Here is a 22,654-nt window from a genome sequence, read left to right as displayed (position 1 = left end):
CTCTCTAAGAATTATGAAAGATGCAGGCTTAGATGAAGATGAATGGATTCAGACTCGACTCGATCAGATAAATTTGATTGATGAAAAGAGACTTGCGGCTGTTTGTCATGGACAGATATATCAGAAGCGCATGGCCCAGGCATTTAATAAAAAAGTCAAGAGACAGGTGATCAAATTGGCGACTTGGTGATAAAGCGTATCATTCTACCACAAGGTGATCCTAAAGGCAAATGGACTCCCACATACGAAGGGCCATTTGTAGTTAAGAAGGTGTTCTCTGGTGGAGCCATGATGCTTGCTACAATGGATGGCGAAGATTTCCCGCATCCCGTGAACGCGGACATAGTTAAAAAATACTACGCATAAAAGAGACCCGCTAGGTCGACATATCTAGGCAAAAGTAAGGGCATCCCGGCGAACCAAAAGGGTTCGGGCAAAAATTAGGGATAAACATATAAAAATGTACACCCGGCAAGTCGAAAACCTGAAAAGGCGGCTTGAGCAAAAAAGGGTATCCTGGTGGACTGAAAACCTGAAAAGGCGGTCCAGGCAAAAATTAGGGATTAAAGTGTAACACCCTTCTAAAATACCCCAATAATTTAAATTAAATATCAAAATACAACATCAGAGTAATTATGCAGTTAAGGGTGTCACATAAACACTTCACACCATGTTCCAAAATAACAGTCATGCTCTTTATTTAATCAAATAAACATTCGCATAAATCGCAGCGGATATAAATCAAATCGATCAAAACATGTAACACATTACATGTAAAATGGTTCACAACCAACAGTAAAACATTTAAAACATCCCTTCCCGATGTTACATCTATCAGAGCATGACCCACTAAGGAACTACTCTAGACTCCAAGTACTAGCTCCTACTCAATCACTACTCGTTACCTGAAAAACAGTTGTAAGGGTGAGTTCCTCAATCGATATAATAAGTATTATAAAATATCATGTCATGTTAAGTAATTTAACACACTTCATCACCCTAATCCAAACATATATTCAGTAACAGCACATCAACTCAACATAATACTCAACACCAACACAAACACACGTATAATATTGGAATACATCCATTCATATTATACGCCATACATATATTATGCAATGAGACTCCATGCATGCGGTACCGACTATTTGTGAACATATAGTTCAACCTCACCGTCCAAATCCAGGCACGGCTACCAAGCTCACTAGTCCCACTCATTTGAGACATAGTGACTCACTCACTAATTCCTCACCATGGGAATTAGCTACCACCCCAAGGGCTATGCTATGCACGCTAATCACCTAGCATGCAAATATCAACAACAATCAAAATGATTTACTCACTAATTCCTCACCATGGGAATTAGCTACCACCATAAAGGCCACAATATGCATGCTAATCACCTAGCAATGCAACAACAACAACCATTCAAGAATAGACATGTGCTCACACTCTAAGCCATAAAACAGTCTATTCACAAATGCATACATAACTGATACACTCACAGCATCATGCATACCATCACACATCATCAACACATTTTATCACAAAAGCATATCATATCATGCCGCATAATCAAACACAGTATTAGCACACTCTACTAATACCTATACTACTCAAGACAACGGGAAATGATCCCTACTACGTCATACATCAGCTAAGTTACATCACTCAGCCTAAACAACCAAAAACTGCACAACAACAGTTCAGAAAAACCACAAGTCTGCCCATACGCGTATTGCCTATGCCCATACGCGTATTGCCCATTCCTGACCAAGTCCATACGCGTATTGCCCAAGCCCATACGCGTATGCTACGCGTACCACGTTCTCATACGCGTACCAACAGAGACAATTTCACGTTCAAAACATCATCTCCCTCACCCATACGCGTAAGGCCTCATCCATACGCGTACCAGCCATATCATACGCGTATTGCCTAGTGCCATACGCGTATGACCAGAAACCAGAATTTCCAGATCTGCAATGGCTTTCTCTGCTACGAGATCTATCCAATTCAACCTTCCACAGTCCAAATTTTACACACAATTCATTCATCTCATCTAACACGAATCATACACTTTCGATTTCGCAAATTGCTAACCTTTCTACCTCTAATTCCTACGAATTTCTTCCATTTTAATCCAAATTTCGTTCATCCCAAAAGTTCACAAATTCATCATACATCATTCAATCAGAGGCAAATCAATGGTTTCTCACTACCCATCACATATTATCCCATAATACCCATTAATCGGTGATAAACCCCCCTTACCTGAGATAATCCGGAAATCTCTAAGCTTCGAGCTTTTCCGTTCTTCAACCTTTGCTCTCTAGCTCTTCCTCTTTGCCCTTTCTCCACTTTTCACCTTTCAGCCGCTTCTCTGTTTCACGTGAAAACTCTTTACCAATACTGAAAACCCTTTTTTTTTTTCTTATTCCAACTTATATATTTTCCAATAATTATTATTCCAAATAATAGTAATAATAATAATAATCCAATAATTCAATTTATTTAATTAAATTAATAAATATATTATTAACTTAATTTAAATAATTCTCTTATTTTATTCGGGGTGTTACAACTCTCCCCCACTAAAAGAGTTTTCGTCCTCGAAAACATACCTCAAGCAAATAAATCTGGATAAGACTCTTTCATCTGACTCTCCAGTTCCCAAGTCACATTGCCACCTGCTGGTCCTCCCCAAGCTACCTTCACTAAGGCAATCTCTTTACCCCGCAACTGCTTCAACTCTCGATCCTCAATCCTCATAGGCGATATTTCAACAGTCAGGTTATCTCTCACCTGTACATCATCTACTTGGATCACATGCGACGGATCATGAATGTACCTCCTCAACTGAGACACATGAAAAACCTCATGCAAATTCGCAAGTGACGGCGGTAAAGCGATACGATAGGCTACTTCTCCTATCCTCTCCAAAATCTGATAAGGACCAATAAATCGAGGTGTCAACTTCTTTGACTTCAAAGCTCGACCAACCCCAGTTATCGGAGTAACACGAAGAAACACGTGATCTCCCTCTCGGAACTCAAGTGATTTCCTCCTCTTGTCATGATAACTCTTCTGACGACTCTGAGCAATCCTCATCTTCTCCTGAATCATCTTAATCTTTTCCGTAGTTTGTTGAACAATCTCCGGTCCAACCACAACACTCTCACCGGACTCGTACCAACATAAAGGTGTCCGACATCTCCTACCATACAAAGCTTCAAACGGTGCCATACCAATGCTCGAATGAAAACTATTGTTGTAGGTAAACTCAATCAAAGGTAAATAACAATCCCAAGCACCTCCCTTTTCCAAAACACAAGCTCTCAAAAGATCCTCTAACGACTGAATCGTCCTCTCAGTCTGACCATCAGTCTGCGGATGATATGCAGAACTCAATCTCAGCTTAGTTCCCAAAGCCCTCTGCAAACTTTCCCAGAACTTCGATGTAAATCTAGGATCTCTGTCCGAAACAATACTCGACGGAATACCATGCAAACTTACAATTTTCTCAATATACAACTCGGCTAATCTCTCTAACGGATAATCCATTCTGATCGGAATGAAATGAGCCGATTTTGTCAATCTGTCAACAATCACCCAAATGGCTTCAAAATTCTTACTTGTCCTCGGTAAACCAGAAACAAAATCCATACTGATACTATCCCACTTCCACTCTGGAATAACCAACGGTTGCATTAGCCCAGACGGCTTCTGATGCTCAATCTTCGACTTCTGACAAGTCAAACAAGAATAAACAAAACTCGCAATTTCTCTTTTCATTCCCGGCCACCAAAATAACTTTTTCAAATCATGATACATCTTCGTAGCTCCAGGATGAATACTCAAGCCACTACGATGTCCTTCCTCCAGGATACTCTTCTTAAGTTCGGTAACATCCGGAATACACACCCGCTTACCAAATTTCAAAACATCATTCTCATCAACTCTGAATTCACCACCTTGACCTTGATTCACTAGAGTCAACTTATCAACCAAAAGCACATCGGATTTCTGACCCTCTCTAATCTCATCCAGAATACCACTTGTTAACTTCAACATTCCCAATTTAACACTGTTGTGAGTACTCTCACACACCAAAATCAAGTCTCTAAACTGCTCAATTAAATCCAATTCCTTAACCATTAACATAGACATATGCAATGATTTCCGACTCAATGCATCAGCCACTACGTTTGCTTTACCCGGATGGTAATTCAAACCAAAGTCATAATCCTTCAGAAATTCTAACCATCTCCTCTGTCTCATATTAAGCTCTTTCTGATCAAACAAATACTTTAAACTTTTATGGTCACTGAAAACCTCAAATCTTGACCCATACAAGTAATGCCTCCATAATTTCAGAACAAATACCACAGCTGCCAACTCTAAATCATGTGTCGGATAGTTCCTTTCATGAATCCTCAGTTGTCTCGAAGCATAAGCTATAACCTGCTTATTCTGCATCAACACACCACCCAAACCCAACAATGAAGCATCACAGTAAACCTCAAATGATTCCGACGAACTCGGTAATATCAGAATAGGAGTAGTAGTCAACCTTCTCTTTAACTCTTGGAAACCTTCTTCACATTTTGAATCCCAAACAAACGCTTGCCCCTTTCTAGTCAACATCGTCAACGGTAACGCCAACTTAGAAAATCCCTCAATAAATTTCCTATAATAACCTGCAAGTCCAAGAAAACTCCTTATCTCAGAAACTGACTTCGGAGCTTCCCACTTAGATACCGCTTCTATCTTAGAAGGATCAACGACAACACCACCTCTTGAAATCACATGACCAAGAAAACTAACCTCTTCTAACCAAAATTCACACTTGGATAATTTAGCAAATAACTTCTTTTCTCGTAGAACTCCTAAAACCACTCTCAAATGCTCAGCATGCTCTTCTTCAGATTTCGAATACACCACAATATCATCAATAAACACCACAACAAACTGATCTAGGTACGGATGGAAAATCCTATTCATATACTCCATAAACACTCCAGGCGCATTAGTCACACCAAAAGGCATTACAGAATACTCATAATGTCCATATCTTGTTCTGAAAGCAGTCTTCTGAATATCCTCAGTTCTCACACGTATCTGATGATATCCCGACCTCAAATCTATCTTGCTGAACACACTCGCACCAACCAACTGATCCATCAAATCATCAATCCTCGGCAAAGGATACCGATTCTTGATCGTCACTTTATTCAGTTGCCTGTAGTCCACACACAACCTCATAGTACCTTCTTTCTTCTTAACCAATAACACTGGTGCACCCCACGGTGACACACTCGGACGAATAAATTTCTTATCCAACAGATCTTCTAACTGACTCTTCAATTCAGTTAACTCAACAGCAGACATACGGTACGGAGCCATCGATATCAGCCTAGTACCAGGTACCAAATCAATCAAGAACTCAACTTCACGCTCTGGCGGTAATTCGTTCACTTCTTCCGGAAACACATCAGGAAAATCACACACCACAGCTAGATCGCAAATCACCAGTTTATCTTTAGCCTCCAAAGTCGCTAACAGCATAAACAACTCTGCCCCATCTGCTACTGCCTCATCCACCTGCCTCGCTGATAGAAACAAATCCTTTCCTTCCTCAATCTCAGGAAATATCACAGTCTTATCAAAACAGTTGATAGAAACTCGGTTAAACACCAACCAGTTCATGCCCAAGATAACATCGATCTGCACTAGTGGAAGACACACAAGGTCCATCCCAAAGTCTCTACCAAAAATACTCAAAGGACAATTCAAACAAACCGAAGTAGTAGTCACTGAACCCTTCGCAGGAGTATCAATCACCATACTACCACGCATCTCAGATATCTCTAACTTAAGTTTCACAGCACAATCCAAAGATATAAAGGAATGAGTAGCACCGGTGTCAATAATAGCTACAAGAGGAAAGCCATTAATATAACACGTACCTCGGATCAAACGATCATCTGCAGAAGTCTCAGAACCCGATAAAGCAAAGACCTTGCCTCCCGACTGATTCTCCTTCTTCGGCTTAGGACACTGTGGGCTAATATGACCCAACTCTCCACAGTTGAAACAAGTCACAGTCTTCAACCGGCAGTCTGCAGCCAAGTGACCACCTTTTCCACACTTGAAACACTTCTTCTCATTACTGGTACATTCATGGATACGATGCCCAGCCTGACCACATCTGTAACACTTAGCAGGGGCACTGGAGTCTCCCCCACTAGGCCTCTTCATCCCACTCTGTCTCTGGAAACCTTTGCCAGCTGCATACGGTTTTCCACGATCATTCTGACTCTTGCCTTTCCTATCAACCCTTTGCTGATAGCTCTCTGCTCTAGCCTTGGAATCCTGTTCAAAAATCCTGCAACAGTCAACCAAGTCAGAAAACACTCTGATCCGCTGATACCCAATAGCCTGCTTGATCTCGGGACGTAACCCGTTCTCAAACTTCACACACTTTGAAAATTCGCCAGTAGCCTCGTTATAGGGAGTATAATACTTCGACAGCTCTGTGAACTTAGCAGCATACTCAGTAACAGACCGGTTACCCTGTTTCAATTCCAAGAACTCTATCTCTTTCTTTCCTCTAACATCCTCTGGAAAATACTTCCTCAGAAATCTCTCTCGGAACACTGCCCAAGTAATCTCGGCATTCCCAGCAGCTTCCAACTTAGTGCGGGTAGCAACCCACCAATCATCTGCTTCCTCTGACAGCATATGCGTACCGAACCTGACCTTCTGGTTATCGGCGCACTCAGTCACTCGGAAGATCCTCTCGATCTCCTTCAACCACTTCTGAGCACCATCTGGATCGTATGCTCCCTTGAACATTGGAGGATTGTTCTTCTGGAACTCACTCAGTTGACGAGCAGCTCCCATTCCCACAACATTCGGATTTCCTCCAAGTACTCCAGCTAGCATACCCAGAGCCTCAGCAATCGCAGCATCATCTCTGCCTCTTCCAGCCATCTCTATTCTGAAACCCCAACAAGCTAAAACAATAAGTACTGATAGGGTTACACAACACCTATCCCGTACAGGGAAACAGAATAATTACGACTCGACTCGACCGACTATGCTCTGATACCACTAATGTAACACCCTTCTAAAATACCCCAATAATTTAAATTAAATATCAAAATACAACATCAGAGTAATTATGCAGTTAAGGGTGTCACATAAACACTTCACACCATGTTCCAAAATAACAGTCATGCTCTTTATTTAATCAAATAAACATTCGCATAAATCGCAGCGGATATAAATCAAATCGATCAAAACATGTAACACATTACATGTAAAATGGTTCACAACCAACAGTAAAACATTTAAAACATCCCTTCCCGATGTTACATCTATCAGAGCATGACCCACTAAGGAACTACTCTAGACTCCAAGTACTAGCTCCTACTCAATCACTACTCGTTACCTGAAAAACAGTTGTAAGGGTGAGTTCCTCAATCGATATAATAAGTATTATAAAATATCATGTCATGTTAAGTAATTTAACACACTTCATCACCCTAATCCAAACATATATTCAGTAACAGCACATCAACTCAACATAATACTCAACACCAACACAAACACACGTATAATATTGGAATACATCCATTCATATTATACGCCATACATATATTATGCAATGAGACTCCATGCATGCGGTACCGACTATTTGTGAACATATAGTTCAACCTCACCGTCCAAATCCAGGCACGGCTACCAAGCTCACTAGTCCCACTCATTTGAGACATAGTGACTCACTCACTAATTCCTCACCATGGGAATTAGCTACCACCCCAAGGGCTATGCTATGCACGCTAATCACCTAGCATGCAAACATCAACAACAATCAAAATGATTTACTCACTAATTCCTCACCATGGGAATTAGCTACCACCATAAAGGCCACAATATGCATGCTAATCACCTAGCAATGCAACAACAACAACCATTCAAGAATAGACATGTGCTCACACTCTAAGCCATAAAACAGTCTATTCACAAATGCATACATAACTGATACACTCACAGCATCATGCATACCATCACACATCATCAACACATTTTATCACAAAAGCATATCATATCATGCCGCATAATCAAACACAGTATTAGCACACTCTACTAATACCTATACTACTCAAGACAACGGGAAATGATCCCTACTACGTCATACATCAGCTAAGTTACATCACTCAGCCTAAACAACCAAAAACTGCACAACAACAGTTCAGAAAAACCACAAGTCTGCCCATACGCGTATTGCCTATGCCCATACGCGTATTGCCCATTCCTGACCAAGTCCATACGCGTATTGCCCAAGCCCATACGCGTATGCTACGCGTACCACGTTCTCATACGCGTACCAACAGAGACAATTTCACGTTCAAAACATCATCTCCCTCACCCATACGCGTAAGGCCTCATCCATACGCGTACCAGCCATATCATACGCGTATTGCCTAGTGCCATACGCGTATGACCAGAAACCAGAATTTCCAGATCTGCAATGGCTTTCTCTGCTACGAGATCTATCCAATTCAACCTTCCACAGTCCAAATTTTACACACAATTCATTCATCTCATCTAACACGAATCATACACTTTCGATTTCGCAAATTGCTAACCTTTCTACCTCTAATTCCTACGAATTTCTTCCATTTTAATCCAAATTTCGTTCATCCCAAAAGTTCACAAATTCATCATACATCATTCAATCAGAGGAAAATCAATGGTTTCTCACTACCCATCACATATTATCCCATAATACCCATTAATCGGTGATAAACCCCCCTTACCTGAGATAATCCGGAAATCTCTAAGCTTCGAGCTTTTCCGTTCTTCAACCTTTGCTCTCTAGCTCTTCCTCTTTGCCCTTTCTCCACTTTTCACCTTTCAGCCGCTTCTCTGTTTCACGTGAAAACTCTTTACCAATACTGAAAACCCTTTTTTTTTTCTTATTCCAACTTATATATTTTCCAATAATTATTATTCCAAATAATAGTAATAATAATAATAATCCAATAATTCAATTTATTTAATTAAATTAATAAATATATTATTAACTTAATTTAAATAATTCTCTTATTTTATTCGGGGTGTTACATAAAGCGTATGACTATGTTCCGTTCTCGGTCAGCTTCACCAAAGTCAAAGAGACTGAACAAGCCAATCACTTTTATCCGAAAGCAAGAGATGAGATGCTTGAAGACATAATAGCAGTAGTAGAATTAAAATCAATAGGACTTTTTTTTCATAGCTGTTTTTTCTTTGCTTTCTTGACAATTTCCTTTTACTAGGATTTCTGTCTCCTTGTATTAAAATTGCTTGTTTATAGGCCCTCTTTCAAAATCAATACAATTTTATTTCCAAAAAGATACTTTTGTTTTACTTTCTCCGTTTTGTTTGCATAAACGTCCATTGATTTAATTCGAATTAATATATGCATTTGAATATGATTGATGTTTACCGAAAATACATGCATAAAATAGAAATAGCAATTACTAAAAGACTTTAGGATCAAGGATAAGGTTTAACCATGCGTTCTAACAAATCCGGTTGCAAATCCTATTCCCCAGCAAAACCAGTTATTCCCAGAAGAAATTGGCACTACTAGACAGACTGGTCATCTCTTTTATCCCCAGTCAGGTTCTGTTGAATATTTCTACCATCAGACAGAAATCAAATATCCCCAGCTAAGAAAGGGTCATCAATACAAATATCTCCAACCAGAATATCGGGATTTATTTTCCCATGGCAAAAATTTTCAGACGCATAATTCATTCATGCATCATTTCACAGCATATACATGCATGCAATGTTCGCATTTATTTTCAAGCGCATAAAACATCTCATGCATCATGACATGGCATGAGGCTAACTCTTTTTTTTCCAGGTTAATTATCCTCCTGATACAGTCAAAATAAAGATTCATTCAGACGGATATCTTTATCGATTACATTCAAGATTCAGATACATCTTTTAGATATAATCCATATGAATATTCATTCTGACAAGCATTATGATATCCTCCTAATGATGGCATCTTTAAGCCCATCCCAGACATTTATTGCAAATACAACATATACAAATATTATCAGATATAGCCTAACGTACGGCTCATTCTGATTCAGCCTAACGTATGGTTCCTTCAACTGTTCCAATACGGTCTAGCGTACGACCCATTTGGATATTCATCCCCTCAGATACTACCTAGCGTACGGTACATTCTGAAATATAGTTTAGCGTATGACTACCCCTTTTATCATCAGATACAGCCTAATGGACGACTCATTCTGCTACTCAGATACGATCTAGCGTATGATCCATTCTGATCTTTTATCCTCAGATACAACCTAATGGACGGCTCATTCTGCAACTCGGATACGGTCTAGTGTACGACCCAGTCTGGCTCTTCTCATCAGATACTACCTAGCATACGATACATTCTGAAATGTAGTCTAGCGTACGACTACTTTTTATCGCCAGATACAGCCTAACGGACGACTCATTCTACTACTCAGATACGATCTAGCGTACGATCCATTCTGATCTTTATTTCTCCAGATACAGCCTAACGGACGGCTCACTCTGCTACTCAGATACGGTCTAGCGTATGACCCATTCTGATCCTTATCTCATCAGGTTCAGCTCACCCTAATATCACCTAATGGATGACTCATTATACGGTCTAGCGTACGACCCAGTGTGACACCCATGTCTTCAGATATGGTCTAATGTATGATGCACTCTGAAGCTCTTATCATCAAACTTTCTGGATGGCATCTTTAAGCCCATCTCCATCAAGACTATCTTTTAATTAACAAGTGCAAATTTTTGGGGCATTCTAAGTGTTCAATAATCTTCCACCTCCAGATCACGAATGGCGTACATACCATTCTAATTCTCTCGGTTTAAGAATATTGAACAGGTGCAGCTGTCATACCCCAAAATTTGCCTGTTAATTTTTATGATAAATTGATTCATGCATGGCATTCATTTCACATTTGCATTCATTCATTAGCATACATTCTCATATAAATTATAAATTTTAATTTATTTATTATGTGATACAGATATAAAAAATAATAATGATTTTGGTTATCTGTATGATATAAATAAATTATATATATATATATATATATATATATATATATATAAATAAAATAGTTTTAATTTAATGATAAATAAAAATAGATTTGAATTTTAATTGTATAATTAAAATTTTAAATTAATTTTATTTGTTAAAGCTCATTAAATTATAATAACTATGTTTTAGCTTTTCAGTTTAGCTTTTCAGTGTTTTACTATGTTTACTCCATTTCCACTATAATTAATTCACCACTATTTTTCTATTATTAAAATAAAACCCATTAATTAATTTTCTAATTAATATATTATATTAGTTATTTAAACTAGGATATAATTTAATCTAGTTTATTAATTAAATTTTCATATATCACTTAATTAATTAAAATGGGCTATTTTGAATAATAAAAATCTAATTTTATATATATATATATATATATATATATATATATATATATATATATATATATATATATATATATATATATATATATATATATATATATATATATATATATATATATATATATATATATATATATATATATATATATATATATATATATATATATATATATATATATATATATATATATATATATATATATATATATATATATATATATATATATATATATATATATATATATATATATATATATATATATCTTCCTCTTTTCTTTTAAAATTTCTATCAATTTAGTCTAAGTTTTTCCATAAGTTCATAAAAAAATGTTTATATTATTATAGACTAAAAATATTCTTAATTCATTCTTAAATTTAGTTTATTTATTTTATTTGTCATGAACTTTCTATGTAATAGATTTAATTAGGATTTTTTTTATTTCTTTCTTTTTAGTTTAATTAGGTTTTATTATTTTGTATGCCCTTTTAATTTTGTATTCGTTAATTAAGATTTAGATATTTTATATCCCCTTTTAAATTATGTACCCCCCATCCCGAAGCCATATAATAGCGTAGTCATATTTTCCGCACTTTAATTTTTCCATACTGTGAATATAACTGTCTAGATGTATGCTAATAGGATTGCATGGAAAGATAAATAATCGAACTTAGATAAATTAATTCAAGATAATATATCATTTCCAGACTTGCACCTCTAGGGTAACCCTCTCTTTGTTGCCTTACGATATTACGGTCATGTCCCGCGAATGTGGGGATACCCTTAGCAAAGACCCTTTCGATTAAATCATCATCATCCCTAAACAGATAAGTCATAGTCCCTTCGATCAAAAGGTCAATGTCCCTACAAGATAAATCATAGTCCCTCGAACGTTGCCTTCGAATATATGACCTTGTCCCTCGAACGTTGCCTTCGAATATATGACTTTGTCCCTCGATGATCCTTCGTTGTAGCCTACGATTAAATGATGATCGTCCCTTCGAATGCTAAGGTATCCTTACAAATGTTGCCTTCAATGGCCAATCGACGACCCCACGATATCCCTTTACATCCAAAGGATAAGACTACTTACTTCTCAATAGTAAGGACAGTTTTACCCTCCTAAGGATAGGAAATACCTATAAAGACCTTGGTTAGGTATAACTCTTAAATGCTTGCTCACAGCTTAAAATACTTTTCACACCTCACACTTTTCAAAACATCTTTTAGAAAATCACCACTTGGTATACATTCGCACCAGAATCATCGCCGAGTTATATTTTTCTAAACATCTTTCAAAATCAAACGAGATAAACACTTTGTATACATTCGTACAAGAATCATTACAAAGTTAAAGTCTCCTTTCAAAATATTTTCTAAACACACCACATTTCTCAAACACTTTCTCAAACACTTTCTCAAACAAGGAAAACATAAGTGAGTTAAGCAATTAAGAGCCCATGGATAACCATGGATACAAAGGGTGCTAACACCTTCCCTTTGTATAATGTACCTCCCGAACTCAAAATCTAATCAAGGTCTTTCCTGTTCTTTTTCGCCTTTCCTTATTGGATAAAAGAAAAGTCGGTGGCGACTCTTGCTATCCGCAACATTGCTTTCCAAAGCAAAAACACAAAGTCAGTTCACCGTATCACAGTTACTCTTTGATATGGGTGTCTCTCTTTTTGAACCGACTCCTATGTATTATGATAATAAGAGTGTCATTCAAATTGCTCATAACTCAATCTTTCATGAACGTATAAAACATATCGAGATTGATTGTCATCTCACTCATCATCATTTTCAACATGGCACCATTACTTTTCCATTTGTTTCTTCCGCTCCCTCAGATTCGTGATTTGTTCACAAAAACTCATTTCATAAAACATTTTCATTTCATGATTGACAAAATCTCGATGCTTCATGCATCGTGAGTTTGAAGGAAGATGTTAGATAATCTGCAATGAGTTTTTATTATAATTGGGCTAAGGGCATTATTTGCTTATACCTTACTATATATTAACTTGGTAATCATTGTATTTGATACTTTTTATTATACTGGAAACCCTAGTCGCTTTCTCTTTTCACTATTTCTAAAGTTTACAAAATTGTCCATAGCCAACCACAAGAACAATAATGCATCCATCAATAATTTAGAAGTGTAAATGAGACAATTGGAAACAAAACTAAATGTGAAACAAGGAGGAACTTTTACTCAAACACCTAGCAAATCCTAAAGGCGAGATGTAATGCAATAATAACATGGGGAAAAGAGTTTGTAGAGGAAAAAGTTGTTGAAAAAGAGAATGTTGATGAAAATATTATTATTGAAAGCGAACTTGACAAATTTATTGAATTCTTTTTCGGATAAAGTAAAAATAAATGTAGTTGATAAGGAAGAAGGTGATGTGGAAAAAGAATAAAGTAATAAAAAATATTTGAAAAGAACTTTTTTGGAGGCAAGATAGAGATAGAGTTAGTAAAATAAATAGTGTACCCACTTATCCAATAAAAAAATTAAAACAAGTTATAATTGGGGAAGGTGGAGAAGATAAAATAAATTAGGATATAGAAGTTGGAAACAAATGACTAGGTCAACATATATTGCCTCAATGGACAAGTGAATATGTGAAAGCCATAGTTCATATATATATATATATATATATATATATATATATATATATATATATATATATATAATGTGAAAATAGAAAAATCATTAATTGATCTTGGATCAAGTGTGAATTTGATATGACTCTCCACTGCCAATAAAATTAGTAATGTGTAAATAAAGCCAACAAAAACATTGGTGCAAAAGATAAAAGAATTTGGGAGTAGAAGTTGGAGACAAAGGACTAGGCCAATAGATACTGCCTCTATAGTAAAGTGATTCAGTGAAAGTTATAATTCATGTGTATATAAGTAATATGAAAATAGAAAAATCATTAATTGATATTGGATCAATTATGAAATTGATACCACTCTCTGTTGGCAACAAAATTAGTAATGTGTAAATGAAGCATGTGAAAAAGATGTCATATATCTAGTTTAGTTTGGATGAAGACAAGAATTATCAAAGAAGAAAAATATTAATAGTTTGATGACAAGTGTTGATCATTAATGAAGCTAATCAAGAAGGTTTAACATTGACAATCAAGTAAAAAATTAATGTGATTGATGATGATCAAGGTATACATTGAAAATCATATTATATCCCTTTAGATGCTTGAAAAATTCTATCAAAATTCATCTCTAATTCTATTAAACTTTATACATTCAAGCATATGAAGTCTAGTTATAAAAAGACGCAATTTTCAATTTTGGTTCACTCATAATCGGTTACAGCAAAAACGTAATCGATTTCGAATTTTCAAAATTCAAAATTTTTGAAGCACTACAAAGCTGTAATCAATTACAGTTAAGACGTAATCAATTAAGAGTTTAAATTTTACACATTTTCATAAAATAAAATGTTTGTAAAACATTGAAAGACTTTGTGGAAACATTTTAAATTCATATATCTATTCATAGAGGTTCCTAAGGATGTACATAAGACTCTATAAATCATAAAAACAATTCACCTCTTTCAAAAATAATTATTACATATTTCAAATATTCTTTTAAAAGTGTTTATATTATTCTTTCAAATTTTGAAACTGTGCATATTTTTCAAAAAAGTTTTAAAATAGAATCTAAGTACTCAAGTGGTATTATTTTGAATTGTGATATTAGAAACATAAATCCATTTATCAAGTCTGAAAATTGGAATTCATGCCATCAACAAATTATCTATAAAATATGTGTATTGCTTCTTCATCATTGTATGCTAGTGAAAAGTTTTTCTAAATATAAAATGGTATACTTTCTTGTTTGGTGAATACCATCAAAATATTTGTTGATTGTGAAAAGGTTTTATGAGTTGGAGAGATTCAAATTTTACCATAGGGTTTGATGTTTATTATAAAAAGGAAACTAGTGTTCTTTCTTTTATTTATGTATAAGAAGATTATAAAAAGGTATCGGTGAAGACTTGTACAAGAATACACTAGTTCAAAAAGAAGAATATAATTTTAAAATTTACACCCATTATACTAAAAAACGGTGTAAATAAGAAACGTAGTGCCAATTTTGTAAAAAAAATGTCATTTTAATAATAATTATTACTCTCTGACAATAGACACCCTATTTTTTAAAATTGGGTGTAAATTCAAAATATTATTATAATCAAATCTCTATTACCCACATTAAATTTAAAATGGGTGTAAATTTAGATGGATTGTAAATTTTTTTTTAATTTTATAATCTAAAATATTAATTCTAGTAGCTAATTAAGTGAATAACAAATGTGTATTTTCTTAAGTGAACATTGTGTAAATTAATTAATCTAAACCCATTAACAAACCACATATTTTGTATTCTCTTCCATTAAAACACTTGTTTCTCTCCCAAACCTAGAATCTCTATCGCACAACTCAATTCTCTCACGAACATCGCACAACTCCATTCTCTCATCACATAAACTTAATCCATTCTCACAACATTCTCTCATCGCATGATCTTCGATCCATTCTCACAAGGACATCACACAACTCGATGAAGGAAGACGACGTGCACGACGAAGTTTAATCTTTAGGTTAAAAATTAGGTTTGAAATTATTTTGAAATAACATTGATTATAAATAAATAAAAATAATTTAATAAACTAATTATATAAATACCTCGTAACCACCGCGCTTAAATCTCAAAACAAACCTAACCATGACTGTCTTCTTGTTCCACATTTTCACTACCCTATTCTCTTCGTAATAAAAGTCACCTTCAACACTTTAACTCTCTTCATTTCACTTCTTCCTCCATGGACAAGATCAAGGTCAAGTACCAGCTAAAAAACGAAGATTGGAAACCCTCACCAATTATAGCTCTAGCCACAAATATCGATGGTTCACGAGTCGCTGTATCACGCGAGGACGGTTCCTTGGAGCTCTAGCCACAAGATCAAGGTGATTAGTTGGATGTCTTGTAGATAAGCCCAAACAAGCGTATCTAAATAGGTACCTATTTAAAAGCAAAGGTTTTTTGTTTAATCTCGTGATGCTTACTAGTTACTAGATGTTAGGTATATAGTTGGGTTTGTCTAGTAGTGTGAGAGACTATTATGTTTTTAACTAAGTGGTGTTTTCATTTTATTTGACTCTTTTAACTAGTGGTGTTAATGTTTTTGTTATTTTGTTTGTTTAACATAACACTGTTACAAATGATGCTTGAATCTAATGGTGTCTTAATTTGGCAAATGGTTGTGGCTCTGTCTAAATGTGATGATGGCGAAAACAATGGTGTTCATATTGAAAATGGTTTTTCAAAGAGATTTCTTAATGGTTTTTAGGAATATGAGGATAGTGAATTTCTATAGCATATTCTCTAAAGTTTCTATTTCATTAGGTTAATTTCTATATGTGATATGTGGTTACTTAATATTTACTGTATGTTTGTATGGTTTTTGGATATTTTTCTTTATTTTTTATTTGTATGTTTGTGTGAATAATAGTTTTTTTCTTGAATACTCATACCTTATAGTGGAGCTTTAATTAATTGTTTTTTTGATTGATGAATGTGTTCTTTTTTCCAAAATAAGCTCCCTAGTTAAATTTAACCATTTTGATTGTTGATGAATGAATGATGCATGCGTTTTTCTATATTTAAATATACGTTTCCTATCATATTTCAGTTAGAAAAGACTTATATTTATATACGGGACACAAATCCAATTTGTAAAGAGAGTATGACATATATTATGTTGTTCTTGTTTGCTAGCTCTGAACTTTGATAGATTTGAGGTTTTTAATGTATACTTATTTGTACTTGTTCTTCTTTTTTTTCTGTGTTAGGAAATATTTTTTGAGATCTTAAAATTTTTGGTCGTAAAGAACATTCTTCAAGATTAAAGGAACAAGAATCAGGAGTTGTAACAGTCTGTGGATGTTTGCAACATGCGCTTCTCTATGATATAGAAAGAAGTTATGTTTTAGCTTGAAATATATTGTCATTAAAACTCCTTTTCTTTAGTAAATGTTTAATGTTTTGCATGTAAAAGGTGAACTAGACATATCTTACATATGTTAGGTACTAGAGTTCTTTAGCTTATAATCAGTGCAACTGAATACACCATAGCCATGTTTAAAAAAAATTACAACCTTATATTAAGTGTCTCTTGCTACGTTTGTTACAAGAATCATATTATTTAGTTATTTATTTCAACTCAAAATAAAAAATGCATGTGCTCATTTGTTGCAATGAATTTTCTATACACAATCAACGTTTAATTATGAAATATTTTACACATGTGATAACTAAAATAAAATGTAATATACCATATTTTTACACTTTATTTAAAGGAAATAATGTATACATTTGTTGACAATCAAAGTAAATATTATTCATTTTACGCTCATTTTTTATCAAATGAGGTGTAAGTTCGTATGATTTAAATGTATATATGTAGCGGGTGTAAATTAGTCAGTCACTTTTCACTCTTTGATTTTACACCCTCTATTAATGGATTTAAATGTATAAAAAAATAGGTGTAAACTCCTATTTATGCACTAGTGATATGAGTAGCAGAGGTATTAGATTTACCCTTGGTTGACAATGGGGACTAGTATAATTTGTGGAACTATGTGCTTGCAGGTTTAATCAGGAAGTAATCAAAGTTAGAATTCTCAAATGGGCTAGTCCGGCCCAACCTGTTTTGGCCTGGTGGGCCAAAAATTATAAATGGGTTTAAGTGGGTTGGCCTGACTTGACCCATGAAAAACATAGGCTCAGTGGGATGGGACAAAAATATAGGGCCATGTTTTTCAAGGTTCTGGGTCAACCCAATGGGTCAGACCCATTTTGACTCTAATTAAATTTAAGCAAGTCATGCATAAACCTATCAAAATCATATTTTTGATGATGACAACTTATGAATATGTAACATGACTTTGATGACAACAATAATACATGCAAGTGTTAAATATATTTTAAACGGTCAAAGATGTACAAGATAGTTGATCAAGTTATTCCTCCGAATAAAGCCGAAAAGTTAGGGTTTAATGATCAACATGATATCCTCTGATGATGATGTCTGACTTGAAGACATCTCAAGCCTCATATCTAATAATATTCAAGTAAAGTTATTATGTTATTCGTTTATCCAGCAAGAGACTTGAAGCTTCATATTATGGAAGTTTGAAAGCTCACATGGTTGTGTTTGAGTGATCATTGTTTTGTAAAAACACAAGGGCGTTCTTGTAAAATAATATGGCTAAATCACACACTCACTAAAAACTCTTTTTGAATCCTCTGTTTTTTAAAGAAAAACACCTAAAATTATTTTGGAGTCTAGCTAGATGAATTAAGAACTGTCAGATAGATTAGGACAAGTTTTCAAACTATCTAATCGATTAGACCAAATTCCTAATAAATTAGATAAGAGAAAACGGAGTCTAAATTGATTGTGACAATGCCTTAATGAAGGGTAAGGAATCTCTATCAAAACTTTCCAAAATGGACACAAATAATCAATTATTTATGTCATCTAATTGATTAGACATTTAATTTTACCCATGGATAATTTCCTTTTTTGAACCATCATTTGGCCTATGAATAAAGGTTTTCCCTTTCATTTTTTAACATCAAGAAATATGAGATATCGCACCTTCCTCCTTCTATTTTTCTCTCTAAAATATTTTCAAATTCTCTCACATAAATTTAGTCATAGCGCTTTGAGAAAGGTTCTTGTGTTTAAGTGAGGAAGTTGTTTTGGAAAGGGTAATATTATAAATTAGCCAAGAGCTCTCTTTCCTATTGATTGAATCTTTATTTCTTAGAAAGTGTTCATTGGGGTTTGAAGTTAAACCTGTTAAAAGATTTGGTTTGGGGATTAGTGTTAAGTCTCTGTTTGATTCGTGAGTTCAGTCACTTAAGAAAAAACTCTCTTGTGGAATTCTTGAAGATAACAAATGAAAAATATTCATATTGGTTCTTGAGCTAAGTATGGTGTAAAAGCTCAGTTGGTTCGAGATTATCCTGGTGTAAAATCTTGGTTTGGTTCATGGTTAGCCTGCTACAAAACCTCGGTTCAGTTCGGAGGAAAGCCAATTCAACACTCCAAATTTGGTTTGAGATAAGGCCTTGCAAAATATCAGTTTGGAATAGAGACTAACCAATCGAAGATTTGTTCGTGTTTGGTGTGAAAACTAACGATATCATTCCACTATTAGCTGTTTGGTTGTAAGTAAACCTGAAACTTCATTTTTTCTTGTTAAGGAGGTTTGTGAGTTTAACCTTCTAAAAACTCATAAGCATTATTGGAAACTCTCAAGATAAATTATTTGTGAAAGGAGTAGGTTACATCTCTTATATAAAATCTTTGGTGTCATCTGTCTTCCCTTAACTCTTTATTTTTTACTTACTTTTTTTACATTGATTTTTCATTGCAATATTCAAATGTTTCTTAAAAAAATGCTTTCAAACTATGATTCTAAAATTAATTTTGTTTTAAACTATTGTTTTTCAAAGCCCCACAATTCACCCCTCCTCCATCTTGCGTGTGGAGTAATATGTTCAACAAGTGGAATCATAGCCTAACTCTTGTTCAAAGATTAAATGTTTCAAGATGAGGATGATTTCCAACACTATTTTTAAGAAGAGATCATGCCTAAACACTCATCCATCATTTAATGGTGATAGGTTTTAGCTATGAAAGATAGATTTAAAATACTCATTCAAAGTTTTAATTTTTGAAATATGGGAAACTATAGATGTGTTTGGCCCTACTCGCCACAAATAGAGAAGTAGTAGATAAACCTGATTTTCTTTGGACCATAGAGGAAAAGAGAAAGTTTGAAGTTGATTTCAAAACAAATAATTTCTTGATTATGTCTTTAGATGATAAGAAATTATTTTATGTTTATAATATTAAGTCTGCCAAGAAAATGTGGGATACTCTTAAAATGATATATGGATCTTCTTCAAGTATTGAACAAGAGCGTATGAACATACGAGGCGAACAAGATGAATGTTTTATTCATAAATGCTTCTCTAAATTTAGAAATGCTGGAAATAATGTTAGGATATTTGTCACTAACAATGTCTACTAATTAAGAATTGGAATAAAAAAATATTTCTTCCTTAGGAAGTATTTATTTGGGTTTGAAGTTCAACTTATTAAAAGCTTTGGTTGGGGGATTAGTGTTAAGTCTTCGTTTGGTTCGTGAGTTCAGCCACTTATGGAAAAACTCTCTTGCGTGGTTCTTGAAAATGACCTGTGAAAAATCTTCTTATCGTTTCTTTAGCTAAGTCTAGTGTAAAAGCTCAGTTGGTTCGAGATTTGCGTGGTGTAAAATCTCATTTTAGTTTGTGGTCAGCCTGGTTCAAAACCTTGGTTCGATTCAGGGGAGAGCCAGTTCAAAACTCCAAATTTGGTTTGAGATAAGTCTGTTCAAAATTTCAGTTTGGTATAGGTACTAGCCAATCGAAGCTTTGTTCGTGTTTGGTGTAAAGACTAACTGTTTCATTCCAATATTACTTGTTTGGTTGTAAGTAATCGTGAAACTTTACTTTTCCTTGTATAAGGGAGTTCATGGGCTTAACCTTCTAAAGCTCATAAGCATTATTGGAAACTATTAAGATAAACTATTGAGGATATGAGTAAGTCACATATCTTATATCAAACCTCTATAAATCTTTGTGTCATTTGTCTTCCCTTATATCTTTATTTTCTACTTATTTTCTTTACATTGATTTTTCATTACAATATTCAAACGTTTCTTAAAAAATGTTTTCAAAAACTATGATTCTGAAAAATAATTTTGTTTTAAACTATTGTTTTTCAAACTCCCACAATCCAACCCCTTTATCTTGTGTGTGGAGTCATATGTTCAAAATGTGACATCATAGCCTAACTTTTGTTCAAAGACTAATTGTCTCAAGAGGAGGATGACTTCATCATTATTTTTAACAATAGATCTTTCCTAAATACACCTCCAACGTTTAATGGTGATATGTTTTAACTATGAAAGGTAGATTTAAAATCTTCATTCAAAATTTTAATTTTGAATTGTTAGAAACTATAGATAACGGTTCATTTGTCCCTACTCACCACAAATGGAAAAGTAGTAGATAAACTAAATTTCCTTTGGACCATAGAGGAAAAGAGAAATTTTGAATTTTATTTCAAAACAAATAATTTCTTAGTTATGTCTTTAGATGATAAGCAATTCTTTTATGTTCATAATGGTAAACCCGCCAAGAAAATGTGGTTCACTCTTAAAATGGTATATGAAGCTTCTCCAAGTATCATACAAGAGCGTATGAACACACGAGGAGAACAAGATGAATGTTTTATTCATAAATGCTTCTCTAAATTTTGAAATGTTGGAAATAATGTTATAATTCTTGTCACAAACAAATGTCTAATGATTACGAATTGGAACTAGAAATATGATCCAATCCTTAAATCAAGAGATGAAATTATTTATGAAATTCAAGAAAAATCCAAAAAAGGAAGAAATCGTCAAGAAGTTGAATGAAGTAAGTCAAATACTAAATGATTAACACATGACTATAATGCTAGAAGAATCTTCAGCAACTTCATCAAAAATTTAATGTGAAAGCAAGTAAACTCTTATGATCCCCTTCAAAAGAATAGTCTTAGTAGTCAAACGATCCTCGAAGGATTCAATGACAATCTAAGGAATTTCATATATAAAAGGGTGTGAAGAAGAAGCTAGCCTCATCTAGTGGAATCTTCGAGAGTACAAATGAGAATAAATCCTATACAAATAAAAAAGAATCAACCCCGGCTAGAACCGGCGAAGAATCTTCATCCCATAAAAAAGATGAAGTTTGCTTTGAAGTATCTCACTAAGAATATGACCACGAGGTAACAAAGCTATCATATAAGCAGCTATTCAAATTAAATTCTAAGTTAATTTAATAAAATGATAATATGAATAGGCGTAAGTTATACCTTAAGGGTTATGTAGAATTTATAGAAAAGAGCAACAAAATACTTAAACATGAAATAACTAATATTAGGAACCTAATTGGAATGTATAAGACTTGTGTCTCAATGAAAAATGAAGTATC

At 34.4% G+C, this 22,654-nt stretch overlaps 1 long non-coding RNA gene across 2 annotated transcripts; it reads right to left on the bottom strand.

Moving 5' to 3' along the window:
* Nucleotides 1-673: 673 nt before the first annotated feature.
* On the bottom strand, nucleotides 674-16,532 carry LOC127106007 (uncharacterized). Of its 2 annotated transcripts, none has more exons than XR_007795205.1 (2): nucleotides 16,243-16,532; nucleotides 674-905 (listed from the first exon to the last, which is right to left on the bottom strand). It is a non-coding gene; the product is annotated as an uncharacterized LOC127106007 (long non-coding RNA). The 2 variants fall into 2 exon arrangements; XR_007795204.1 differs by lacking the exon at nucleotides 674-905 and adding an exon at nucleotides 7,228-7,459.
* Between the last annotated feature and the right edge of the window lie 6,122 nt (nucleotides 16,533-22,654).

This window comes from Lathyrus oleraceus, chromosome 7 (genome assembly GCF_024323335.1).
Source record: "Lathyrus oleraceus cultivar Zhongwan6 chromosome 7, CAAS_Psat_ZW6_1.0, whole genome shotgun sequence".
NCBI lineage: Eukaryota > Viridiplantae > Streptophyta > Magnoliopsida > Fabales > Fabaceae > Lathyrus > Lathyrus oleraceus.
This window is presented reverse-complemented; position numbering and strand designations above follow the sequence as displayed.